This window comes from Camellia sinensis, chromosome 15 (genome assembly GCF_055761805.1).
Source record: "Camellia sinensis isolate YWXY chromosome 15, ASM5576180v1, whole genome shotgun sequence".
Lineage (NCBI taxonomy): Eukaryota > Viridiplantae > Streptophyta > Magnoliopsida > Ericales > Theaceae > Camellia > Camellia sinensis.
The window spans coordinates 67831514-67845550 of record NC_138975.1 but is presented as its reverse complement, the minus strand read 5'-3'; positions in this window follow the sequence as shown (position 1 = coordinate 67845550).

Here is a 14037-nt window from a genome sequence, read left to right as displayed (position 1 = left end):
AGTACAGTAAACAGTCATATGTGGTACATCCATTAGCATAACAGTAACAGTAGGTCTTAAAAGACCGAACAGTAATGATGGCCATCAGTCAGTAAACAGTAGTGGTTCCACAAGGAAACCGACAGAGATCTCTGCGACAGTAACAGTAACAGTAAACCGTAGATACTAAGGATGCCACAGTACAGTTCAGAAATAAAGGACATACATTCATTCGGTAAATAATACCAGTTCAGTAAACAGTTCAGTTCAGTATTCAGAAGATAATCAGTTGAACATATCTTTACACAATTGTTACTCACAGAGTTCTGGGCTACAGTATGCTAGAGCGTGTCTCTCCAGTCGCCAACCCTACACAGTTAACAGATTGAACACACACTAAGCTACACAGCTGGGAAAGATGATAACTTAATCCCTAATTTGCCTTGGTGTGTTCTACATCTATGTCCTCATTAATATGTCTTAAACTAGGCCTAAGAATGCCTAGAGTGGGATGAGGATGCAAAGATGTACATTGAAAAGTATTTTCAGAAAACAGAATTCCGCTCGAGCTCAGGTTTCCCCGCTCGAGCGTGCATGAAACAAAGGTACCCGCTCGAGCGTAAACTTTCCCGCTCGAGCGTACCATGAAAGTACTGGGTGGGTGAAATCTCCGCTCGATGCCCGCTCGAGCGTGAGACCTGACTCCGCTCGAGCGCCCAATCCTCCGCTCGAGCGGACTGCAGAACAGTGCAGAGATGCTGGATGCTCGAATTCTACGCTCGAGCGGTACTTCATCCGCTCGAGCGGAAGTGCAAAATCTGGAAAACCCAGATTGCACCTCCAAGCTCAAAACCAAGTTGTTAACAACTCAAAACCGATCCTCTTGGGCTCATTTTCTGGAAAACTCTTATAAACACATAGAATATCATGTTTCAAAGCTCAATTTTAAGAAATCAAAGCCCAAGGTGTTTAATTCAAACTCGATTTAAACCATTTTCAAATCATTTTCAAGAACAATCTTCAAACATGACATGCATGATCATAGATCATTTTCAGAGCTTTAATGCTGTTTCAAAAGAGCTCAAACCTTCGAAAATAAGATGAACTCATGGAGTATGACCAAAAGATGGACATGCATGTGATGAAACATGGACTACAACCTCCATACTCATCAATACTAACATGCATGCAAAGATTGAGCTTCAAATCAACAACAATGAGCCAAAATATGACTTAGTTCTACAATGAAGCATGAACCATGCAAGAATCAAGCTCAAATACACAAACAAGAGAGTAATCACTCTACCTTAGGTCTCCAATGCAAGGCTAGAGGCTCAAATTAGCAATCTACACTTCAATTACCAAGCAATTCCACCAATGAACTCAAACTCAACTCAATTCCCTCTCACTCTCTATTTCTCTCTCTCTAGTCGGTGCTGTGCTCAAGAATGAGCTGATGAAATGTGTATGTATGAGTGTAATGAGATGAGCCAAGTAGTGGGCCACTTAAGTGGCATTTAGGTAATTACGGCAAACTTTGCAATTAACTCATTTTAATCTAATTTAATCATACCTAATCAGTTTTCAGATAATTATACCCTAAAATCATATTAAATATGACGATCATAATACACTAACCCATTTCCGGTTCGGCCGCCGATAAGGCCTTCAATTAATAGTTTAAACATATAAGCATGAACAGATAATCATACAGTCAAACAGATAGAATGCAATTCAATCAAATGCATTCATTTAACTCAGTTTAAAGTTCGGTCAGTCAGTTCAGTACTTTAATCAGTTCAATTATCAGTCAGTTATCAGTTCCGTTTAACAGTAATCGGTGATTATCGGTAATCAATCAGTCATTAATCAGTAAACAGTACGAGGGTTGTTACAGTCTCCCCTCCTTATAAAGAGTTTAGTCCTCTAAACTCGAGTTACCTTCATTCTGGAAGAAAACAGGATTCAGTGGAAACAGTTCAGGATATCGTTTGGCCATGTCATCTTCCCTTTCCCAAGTGGCATACATACCACCATGGTTCTGCCAGTCAACTTTCACTAGCGGGATCTCTTTGTTTCTCAGTTTCTTGATCCGTCTGTTAACAATCTGTATAGGACGTTCCTCGTAAGTGTAGTCATCACTCAACACTATACGAGTAGGCTCAATTACATGGAAGGGATCCCGGAGGTAGTCTCTCAACATCGAAATGTGGAAGACGTTATGCATATGCTCCATTTCAGGAGGAAGCGCAACTTGATACGCCACCGGATTGATTTTCTCAATAATCTCATACGGTCCGACATATCTCGGCGCTAACTTGCCTTTGACTCCAAAACGAGTCTGGCCTTTCATTGGTGTCACTTTCACAAAAACGTGATCACCCACTTCATACTCTCTGTCTCGTCTTCTGACATCTGCATAACTTTTCTGTCTACTCTGTGCAGTTTTTAGTCTTTGCTGTATCAGTTTCACTTTCTCAGTTGTTTCATACACAATCTCGGGCCCAAGCAAAGGCCCATCTCCAACTTCTGTCCAGCAAATTGGAGATCTACATTTTCTGCCATACAATGCCTCAAAAGGCGCCATACCAATACTCGAATGGTAGCTGTTGTTGTAGGCGAATTCAGCTAAGGGCAAGTGACTTTCCCAGTTTCCCTGAAAATCAAGGACACACATTCTCAGTAAATCCTCCAGAGTTTGGATGGTCCTTTCCGATTGGCCATCTGTCTGAGGATGATAGGCACTACTCAGTCTCAGTTCAGTACCCAATGCAGTCTGTAGGCTTTGCCAAAACCTCGATGTAAACTTCGAATCCCTGTCAGAAACAATAGACACAGGCACTCCATGCAGTCTCACAATTTCATTAATATAAATCACGGCCAATCTATCCGCATTATAAATTGTCTTGACAGGTAAGAAGTGAGCAGATTTAGTCAGTCTATCAACAATAACCCAAATTGAATCCATACCTTTTCTGGAGCGAGGCAACCCAACGATAAAATCCATCGTGATATGCTCCCATTTCCACTCTGGTATGGGTAGGGGTTGCAATAGTCCGGCAGGTCGTTGATGTTCGGCTTTGACCTGTTGGCAATGAAGACATTTGGATACAAAATCAGCAATCTCTTTCTTCATTCCCGGCCACCAGAAATTCTGTTTCAGATCTTGGTACATTTTCGTATTCCCCGGATGGATAGACAATTTCGAATTGTGGCCTTCCTGCAGAACTCTTCTTTTCAGTTCAGTATCATTCGGTACACATAGTCTTTCTTGAAATTTCAGTACATTATTCTCGAATTTGAATCCCGGTCTCGGTTTAGATTCTCTTTCTTCGATGATCTTCTTCAAGAGATCATCCAGTTGCTGTTTCTCTTTAATTTCCTCAATCAGTGCCGGTTGAGCAGAAATAGCAGCTAAGGTTCCACCTTGTTCCCGTAAAACAATTTCAATTTCAGATTTTTCAAGGTCACAAAGCAACTCTTTCTGTCCTGTAAGCAAACATGCTAAGTTTCCAATCGATTTCCGGCTCGATGCATCGGCAACGGTATTGGCTTTTCCTGGGTGGTACAAGATCTGTAGGTCGTAATCCTTTATCAGTTCTAGCCATCTCCGCTGTCTCATATTCAGTTCTTTCTGTGTGAAGAAATACTTCAAGCTCTTGTGGTCGGTATATACTTCACATGTTACCCCGTACAGGTAGTGACGCCAGATTTTCAGTGCAAATACTACTGCAGCAAGTTCCAGATCATGGGTCGGGTAGTTCTTTTCATGTGGTCTCAGTTGTCGGGAAGCATAAGCAATAACCTTCCCATTCTGCATTAAAACACATCCCAAACCCTTATGAGAAGCATCACTAAATACAGTATAACCATCCGTACCTGAAGGTAAAGTCAAAACTGGTGCAGTCACAAGTCGAGTTTTCAACTCCTGGAAAGCAGATTCTCTTTGGTCAGTCCAGTCAAATGATGTCCCCTTCTGAGTTAACTGAGTCAATGGTAGAGCAATTTTGGAGAAATCTTTGACAAATCTTCTGTAATATCCAGCCAATCCCAAAAAGCTTCGGACTTCAGTCACATTGGTCGGTCTAGGCCAGTTCACTACAGCTTCAATTTTCTGCGGATCAACAGAAATTCCATTTTTGCTAACAACATGCCCCAAAAACATAACATGGTCAAGCCAAAATTCACATTTAGGCAGTTTAGCATACAGTTTCTGTTCCCTTAAGGTTTGTAGGGCAAGTCTCAGATGATGTTCATGCTGTTCTATGCTTTTGGAGTAAATCAATATGTCATCGATAAATACAACAATAAAGTCATCAAGGTACGGTTTAAAGATTCTGTTCATAAGGTCCATAAATGCAGCAGGGGCATTCGTGACTCCGAATGGCATAACTAAAAATTCATAATGGCCATACCTTGTTCTAAAAGCAGTTTTATCAATGTCATCTGGTTTAACTTTCAGTTGATGATACCCCGATCGGAGATCGATTTTAGAAAACACTTGTGCACCCTGTAACTGATCAAATAAATCATCAATACGCGGTAATGGGTATTTATTCTTTACAGTTACCTTATTCAGTTCACGGTAGTCCATACACAGTCTCAGTGAGCCATCTTTCTTTTTAACAAACAAAACAGGAGCACCCCATGGCGAAGTGCTAGGTCTGATAAACTTCTTATCCAGCAGTTCCTGCAGTTGTACTTTCAATTCTTTCAATTCAGTTGGAGCCATTCGGTATGGAGCTTTAGAAACTGGTTGTGTTCCGGGAATCACATCAACGGTAAATTCAATCTCCCTGTCAGTCAAATCCCCTGGAAGATTATCTGGAAAAACATCTGGAAATTCCCTGACTATAGGAATACAATTCACATCAGTTTTAACACTATCATCAGTAGACACAGTCAGTACAGAACACAGATATCCTTTACACCCCTTTCTAATTAATTTAACGGCTTTCACTGACGAAATCAAATACGGAGGAGGTACTACTCCACTCCCATTAAACACAAATTCAGGCAAACCAGGTGGACGGAAAACAACTTGCTTGGTCACACAGTCAATAGTGGCATGATATTTTTGTAACCAATCCATCCCCAGTATTACATCAAAATGATCAATGTTCAATGGCAGTAAATCAATAAACAGATGCATATCCCCAACAATAATTTCACATGCGGGGTACATATAAGCACATGTCATGGATCCCCCTACGGGTGATGATACGGCTAGCAGATAGTTCATAGGTTCTAAGGGTCTATCCAATTTCCGTGAAAAAGCATATGATACATAAGAATGAGTAGACCCCGAATCAATTAATACATATGCATTTTGTGCACAAATAGAGAGAATACCTGACACAACGGTCTCGGTATTCTGCACATCTCCCGGTACTAGTGCGAACACTCGGCCTTGCCTCACAGGCTCTTTCCCCGTAACTCTGGGGTTAGGCTTTGGTGGAGCATTTGATGCTGCTGCGCTTGGTGCAGCTTTACCACTGGCTTGTGGAGCAGAGGGGCAGTCTTTAACCATGTGGCCCACCTTGCCACACCTATAACAGGCTCCAGATATTCTGTAGCAGACTCCCTTGTGCTTCTTGCCACACTCAGGACAGGGTGGTATGAATCCACTCCCTTGACTGAGGCTAGTTGTTGTCCCCGTATTCTGTTTCTTGTTGGCTGGGTTGTGCTTGCCTTTCTTAAATTTGAAACCCTGCCTTTTACCATGCCATTCAGTTATTGGCGTTTCAGATTGTTTCACTGCTGCAATGTTCGACTCGGCCATCAATGCCCGGTCGAGAACACCCACAAAAGTTGGTAGTTTCAAAACATTTATCCGGTCAAGTATTGCCACATTAAGGCCACCTTCAAATTTTCTGGCCTTCTTATATTCAGTATCCACCATGTGCGGTGCATAACGGGCAAGTTCAGTAAATTTCGTCTCGTATTCTGCAACGGACATTGTGCCCTGCTTCAGTTGTTCAAACTCAGTTACTTTCCTATCCCTAACACACTGAGGGAAGTACTTTTCAAAGAAGGACTCCTTGAACTGAGCCCAAGTCATAACAATGTTTGTTTCACGGATTAACATCCACCACCTTCTAGCCTCTTCTTGTAGGGTGAAGGTAGCTAACAGTACTTTGTTCGCTTCTGAGCACGGAAACACTTCAAATAATTTCTCTGTTTCCAGAACCCAAGCTTCAGCTTTTAGCGGTTCAAGGCCTCCCTGAAAGGATGGCGGTTTCATTTTGCTGAACTTCTGGGTAAGAGCAATAATATCCCCATCATCCACATTAACATTAGGTTCCGGCTGAACCGGAGGAGGAGGAGGTGGGGGCGGTTGGTTCTGTTGTTGTTCAAGTCTAGCAGTTATCAGTTCTATCATTCTTTCCATTCTTTCCATTCTTGCCTCAGTAGATGAGGACTCAGGTTCATTTGCATTGTCCATTTCACTATAAGCAGTTATAACAGTTTTAAACATAAGCAGTCATTTGTTTACCAGTTTAACACATTAACAGATATTCAGTCATAACATAACCACACACTTATCATGCTCATGAGATGCCCTAATCACTTTTCTAGGACACCCTATAGCTCATTTGGACACGTGTGTGCGGTATAACTCGTGGTAAGTATCGCTCTGATACCACTCTGTCACGACCCAAACCCGGCCCTATGGGTTTAGCACCGTAACCGGCCAGTAATCCGAGATTACCGAAGGCCTGCTGAACAGTAATACAGTGAAACAGAGTACAGGGCCTGGCGGAAGCCAATACAGTAAATAAATAGTGTCCATTGAGCTGTGACAGCCTGTATGCAAAAAGGCTTTTCATACATTATACAAAAACAGTACAGAAAACATTCCGTCTGTACAACACAGTATACAAAATTAACAGTCACACAGTACAGGGACCTAATCCCTGTATAACAGTACAGTAAACAGTCAGTCTATACAAAACAGTGAAACAGTACAAAAAAGGGGGAAACTCTAAAACACCCCTAAGCCCTAACAGTAGGCTCGGAACCTCGCAGTGAGGCACAAAGGCTGGCTTGACAAAACTGGAGTAACCCTGACGCCTCTAGCTGCGGTCTGGTGCCTGTACACCTACATATATATATGAGCAGTGAGCTAAAGCCCAGTGAATAACATAAAGCGTAAAGGGGTTTAGAATGAATGTCCTTACAGTAATGAAAACAGTTCATTTCTATCAGTAATTCAGTTGCTCAGTACAGTAAACAGTCATATGTGGTACATCCATTAGCATAACAGTAACAGTAGGTCTTAAAAGACCGAACAGTAATGATGGCCATCAGTCAGTAAACAGTAGTGGTTCCACAAGGAAACCGACAGAGATCTCTGCGACAGTAACAGTAACAGTAAACCGTAGATACTAAGGATGCCACAGTACAGTTCAGAAATAAAGGACATACATTCATTCGGTAAATAATACCAGTTCAGTAAACAGTTCAGTTCAGTATTCAGAAGATAATCAGTTGAACATATCTTTACACAATTGTTACTCACAGAGTTCTGGGCTACAGTATGCTAGAGCGTGTCTCTCCAGTCGCCAACCCTACACAGTTAACAGATTGAACACACACTAAGCTACACAGCTGGGAAAGATGATAACTTAATCCCTAATTTGCCTTGGTGTGTTCTACATCTATGTCCTCATTAATATGTCTTAAACTAGGCCTAAGAATGCCTAGAGTGGGATGAGGATGCAAAGATGTACATTGAAAAGTATTTTCAGAAAACAGAATTCCGCTCGAGCTCAGGTTTCCCCGCTCGAGCGTGCATGAAACAAAGGTACCCGCTCGAGCGTAAACTTTCCCGCTCGAGCGTACCATGAAAGTACTGGGTGGGTGAAATCTCCGCTCGATGCCCGCTCGAGCGTGAGACCTGACTCCGCTCGAGCGCCCAATCCTCCGCTCGAGCGGACTGCAGAACAGTGCAGAGATGCTGGATGCTCGAATTCTACGCTCGAGCGGTACTTCATCCGCTCGAGCGGAAGTGCAAAATCTGGAAAACCCAGATTGCACCTCCAAGCTCAAAACCAAGTTGTTAACAACTCAAAACCGATCCTCTTGGGCTCATTTTCTGGAAAACTCTTATAAACACATAGAATATCATGTTTCAAAGCTCAATTTTAAGAAATCAAAGCCCAAGGTGTTTAATTCAAACTCGATTTAAACCATTTTCAAATCATTTTCAAGAACAATCTTCAAACATGACATGCATGATCATAGATCATTTTCAGAGCTTTAATGCTGTTTCAAAAGAGCTCAAACCTTCGAAAATAAGATGAACTCATGGAGTATGACCAAAAGATGGACATGCATGTGATGAAACATGGACTACAACCTCCATACTCATCAATACTAACATGCATGCAAAGATTGAGCTTCAAATCAACAACAATGAGCCAAAATATGACTTAGTTCTACAATGAAGCATGAACCATGCAAGAATCAAGCTCAAATACACAAACAAGAGAGTAATCACTCTACCTTAGGTCTCCAATGCAAGGCTAGAGGCTCAAATTAGCAATCTACACTTCAATTACCAAGCAATTCCACCAATGAACTCAAACTCAACTCAATTCCCTCTCACTCTCTATTTCTCTCTCTCTAGTCGGTGCTGTGCTCAAGAATGAGCTGATGAAATGTGTATGTATGAGTGTAATGAGATGAGCCAAGTAGTGGGCCACTTAAGTGGCATTTAGGTAATTACGGCAAACTTTGCAATTAACTCATTTTAATCTAATTTAATCATACCTAATCAGTTTTCAGATAATTATACCCTAAAATCATATTAAATATGACGATCATAATACACTAACCCATTTCCGGTTCGGCCGCCGATAAGGCCTTCAATTAATAGTTTAAACATATAAGCATGAACAGATAATCATACAGTCAAACAGATAGAATGCAATTCAATCAAATGCATTCATTTAACTCAGTTTAAAGTTCGGTCAGTCAGTTCAGTACTTTAATCAGTTCAATTATCAGTCAGTTATCAGTTCCGTTTAACAGTAATCGGTGATTATCGGTAATCAATCAGTCATTAATCAGTAAACAGTACGAGGGTTGTTACAAATAGCCATCAAGAAAACAATAGAAACCCTGCCCCGCTAACCGCTCTAGGATTTGGTCAATGAAAGGTAAGGGAAAATGGTCCTTCCTAGTCGAGGAATTTAGTCTCCTATAATCAATGCACACTCGCCACCCAGTAGTGGTCCGTGTGGGGACTAACTCTCCTCCTTCATTCTCAACAACAGTGATGCCCGATTTCTTGGGCACTACTTGTGTGGGACTCACCCACTTGCTATCTGAGATGGGGTATATGATACCCGCATCTAACAATTTCAAAACCTCCTTCTTCACCACCTCTTTCATGTTAGGATTCAGTCTCCGTTGCATTTCGCGAGAAGGTTTGGTGTCCTCCTCTAGGTGTATATAATGCATGCACACGGAAGGATCTATCCCTTTCAAATCAGCCACTGACCACCCTATAGCACTCCGATGTGCCACGAGAACACTCATTAACTGACTCTCCTGTGCTGCAGTCAAGTCAGATGCAATGATGACCGGTAAAGTATCTTGGGGCCCTAAAAATGCATACTTGAGTGTGGCCGGAAGTGGCTTCAACTCAAGTGTAGGTGGTGTGACCAAAGAAGGTGTGGCAGGCTCTCTCGACAGAGGAGGAAGTGACTCAAACCGGGCTTTCCATGGAGGAAAATCCGGTGTAGAAGAAGAATTAAGCAAGACATTCACCTCCTCAACTGACCCATCTATATCAAAATTTTCAAACCCAAAATGAGCTAGACAAGCCTCCAAAGGGTCCTCTACAAGAATGGAGGGCAAAGCCTCCTCAACAATCTCATCCACAACATCCACTAATAAGCACTCCTCTCTCTCATGAGGTTGTTGTGATGCTTGGAAAACATTAAGTTTCACTTGCATGTTACCAAATGAAACTTCCATAACCCCGGTCCGACAATTAATGCACGCATTGGCCGTAGCCAAGAAAGGTCGACCCAAAATCACCGGGATTTGTTTCCTAGAACTGGCTACCGGTTCCATATCTAATACCAAAAAGTCAACAGGGAAGTAGAACCTATCAACCTTAACTAGCACATCCTCAATCATGCCACGTGGCACTTTGAGGGACCGGTCAGCCAACTGAAGAGTAACAGTCGTGGGCTTCAACTCGCCAAGCCCAAATTCCTCGTACACAGAGTACGACAACAAATTAACACTAGCCCCTAAATCCAATAAGGCCCTATCAATGAAGTGGTCCCCTATATTGCATGCAATGGTTGGGGCACCTGGGTCCTTAAGCTTAGGAGGTGTGTCATTCAACAAGATGGAGCTTACTTGCTCCGTGAGTAGGACCTTTTGGGACACATGTGTCCTAGATTTACGCTTTTGCGTGCAAAGGTCCTTCAGAAATTTGGCATATGATGGTACTTGCTTAATCGCCTCCAACAGGGGAAGGTTGATTTTTACCTGTTTAAAGACCTCCATCATTGCCTCCATAGATGCCGCCTTCTTATTAAAAGGGGACGGTGTATCAAGGCACTGGGGAAAGGGTGCCTTAGGCACATATGGAGTGCTAGGGACTAACTCATCCCTCTTAAGTGTTTCCCCCTCACCCTTTCTCTCACTTGGTGAACCACCGTGGTCACCCTTCCTAACTCTAGTTACATCAGACGCAACAGATTGAGGCTCTAACTCCCTACCACTTCTTAAAGCAACCACCGCCTGCACTTGCTCATGTTGCTTACCATTCCCACCCGAACTCTCTACCCCGTATTGTCCCTTAGGGTTAGCCACAGTTTGACTTGGTAATTTTCCCTCTTCTCTCCGATTCATGTTGTTAGCCATTTGACCCAATTGGGTCTCTATCTTGGCAATAGAGTGAGTGTGGGAGTGAACTATCGGCGCTAACCCCTTAAGTTCTGAAAGAACTTCCAACACCTGAGTCTCAAAGGCAGAGTTGCCCTGAGGGACAGGCGGGGGTTGTGGTTGACGGTATGGTTGTGGGGGTCTATACGGTTGCGGTGGTCGGTAAGATGATTGGTTGGCAAAATTATTAAAATTCTACCTTGGTGGTGGAGGATTGTAAGAAGTGCATTGTGAAGGGGGCCTCCATGAGAAATTAGGGTGATTTCTCCATCCCGGGTTATATGTGTTGGAGTATGGGTTATTACCCGGGTTGGAGAATCCTTGAGCCGCATTCACATGCTCTTGGACTAACTCCGGAAATTGTGATGCCGAAGGGCACTCACTCAAGTCATGAGCAGGGCTCGCACAAATAACACATGCCTCGTGAAATTGAGGCTGATCATGTTGGGTAGGAGCATGTCCCGTAGCTAATAATTGGTCCATCTTGCGGGACAATGCCTCTACTTGTTGGGCTAACTCTAGGTTTTGCCCGACCTCATAAATGCCCCCTCTTTTCGGGGCTCCAACCATGGGTTGCCGGACTTGCCGGGCTGCGGAGGCATGGTGAAGGGAATTATCACTTAGGTTCTCAAACAATTGCCATGCCTCAGCATCATTTTTAGACATAAATGTCCCACCACAGGACGAATCCACCATTTGGCGGTGTGGCTCAGTTAAGCCATAATAAAATGTTTGAACAAGTTGCCAATTAGGCACTTGGTGGTGGGGACACTGTTGGAGAAGGTCTCGAAGTCTTTCCCAAGTCTCATGGAATTGCTCGCCATCCATTTGAGCAAAGTTTGTGATGGCTCGCCTAAGTTGGTTGGTTTTACCTATGGGAAAATACTTCTCCAAGAACCGTTGCTGTAATTGGTCCCAAGTTGTGATTGAATTAGCAGGTAAAGAATTTAGCCAGTGTTTGGCTTTATCCTTTAACGAGAATGGAAACAATCGCAACATTAAGGCCTCATTTGTGAAATTCTGGATTCTTACTGTCGAGCAAATTTCCAGAAATTCATTCAAATGTTTATAAGGGTCATCATGAGTTAGTCCATGAAATGATGGGAGCATTTGTATGGTGCTGGACTTAATCTCATAATGAGCAGCAGTGGTGTTGGGCAATTGGATGCATGATGGTGATGTATATGCAGTGGGTGTAAAATAATCCTTAAGTGTCCGGTTAGGCTCATTCGGGATATTAGGATCTGCCATCTCTAATGGCTCAATGTATGAATATTCAAGCCTAGGAATACGAGCAGAGGTCCTAAGTCTCCTAAGGGTCCTTTCTAGTTCAAGGTCCAAACTCCACAATTCAGGGCGACAAGAACGACGCCCGTGCATACACTACCCAAACACACAACAAGTTCCGACTCTGTGCACTAAGTATGAAAGCAAAATACCAAAGGAAGAAATACTCACAGCGGTTTAACGAAAACGCTTTACTCGTCTTACGGAAGGTTGACGTGTAGACGTTGTCCCCAACCTCTGTTTGAGCTTTGACTTCTGTTTTAGCACTTTGGTGCTTTGCTTGTGAGTGTTTGCTTCTGTTTACTCACTTTAGTGCTGCGATTTTTTTTTTTATTTAAGCTCGGCTGCGCTCCGCTTACACTTCAATGATAGCTCCAATTTCAAACACTCTGCACACTTAGCAACACCAAAAGCATAAAATCCTAAACTAAAAATTAAAATAAGAATGTAACTTTAAATTAACTAATTTCGCCAGAAGTTCCCCGGCAACGGCGCCAAAATTTGATGGGTCGTTGAACACACCAAAATTAAATACTAAACTATACCAAATTCTATCAGAATAATGGCAAGTCCAGGTATCGATCCACAGGGACTATTGTGAAATTAAACTAATTTAATTGTTAAATTCCTAAATTAATTTTGATAAAAAGATTGAATGATCATAACCTAATTTAATAACAAATAAATTAAACTAAGGAATTAAATTATCAATAATAAATGAAATTGGATTTACTAAATTGGGGAAAAATCCTAGGGTTGAGAATTCACCACTAACCACATAATTAGGGTTTCCAATTGAAATTAATTATGCTATGGTTTGAACAAATTAATGCTTCACAACTACAAGCTCAAAGCATTTAACAAGAAGATCATCACATTCAATGTACGAGCACGAACCATCTCAAGTAATACGAATCGTTCACTCTAAACTAGGGTAGTGATACGACTCGTTCCTTGTAGCATGGTTCGTCCCATACCTTGAATGTGAAGGAATATAAAACTCATGTATGGATAATATTCAACAATCACAGAAAGTTAAATATTCGAAAAGATAATGAAGATCATATATAAAGAATTTCTAAAACACCATACAATGGTTCAAACCTTACATAATATAAAATCAAAAGAGAAAACTACATAATTACATGGCTAGGGTTTCATCAAAACCCTAGAAAAGAAGACTAGCCACTCATGGAGGAGTGGAAGGAAGTAGAAGGAGAAGGAATCACCATGGGAGACATCCTTGAAGCTTTTTGTTCCTTTCTCTTTTGCAAACCCTATCCTCCCTCTTTAGGTCCAAACAATTTCAGAACCCTAATCCAGCCTCTTTTTCTTCTTTTTATGCTGTCAATCTCGTCCAAACAGGTTTAAAACGTCGGTTTGACTTTCCCAGAAAAAGTCAACGCACGTGCGGGAAAGTCAACGCACGTACGGAAAAGTCAACGCACGTGCGGAAAAAGTCAACGCACGTGCGGGAAAAGTCAACTCTGCCAAATTCTGTCTTTTTGCTCATTTTATGCTCCGACGATGTATAACCTGATTGACACTCAACACACATAAAATATACGGTTTGACCAGCAAGTGAAGTTAAGAGATTCTAATTAACGGCCTCAATGATGCACATTTCGGCCTTAATCAACTTCTCCTAACAAATTTCTTGTTTTTTTTTTCTTTATTTTATTAAAACAATCTTTTTAATTACTTTTAAATTTGAATATTTTTTTAATAATGAAAGATGATGCCAACAACGTAGCAACAAGTATGAGCAAAGCAGGAGAAGAGTTGAAAGATGTTGGCCGACTGACTAGTCAACCGGTCAGATCAATTTTGGACATTTTTCTTTTTCAGTTATAAGTATTT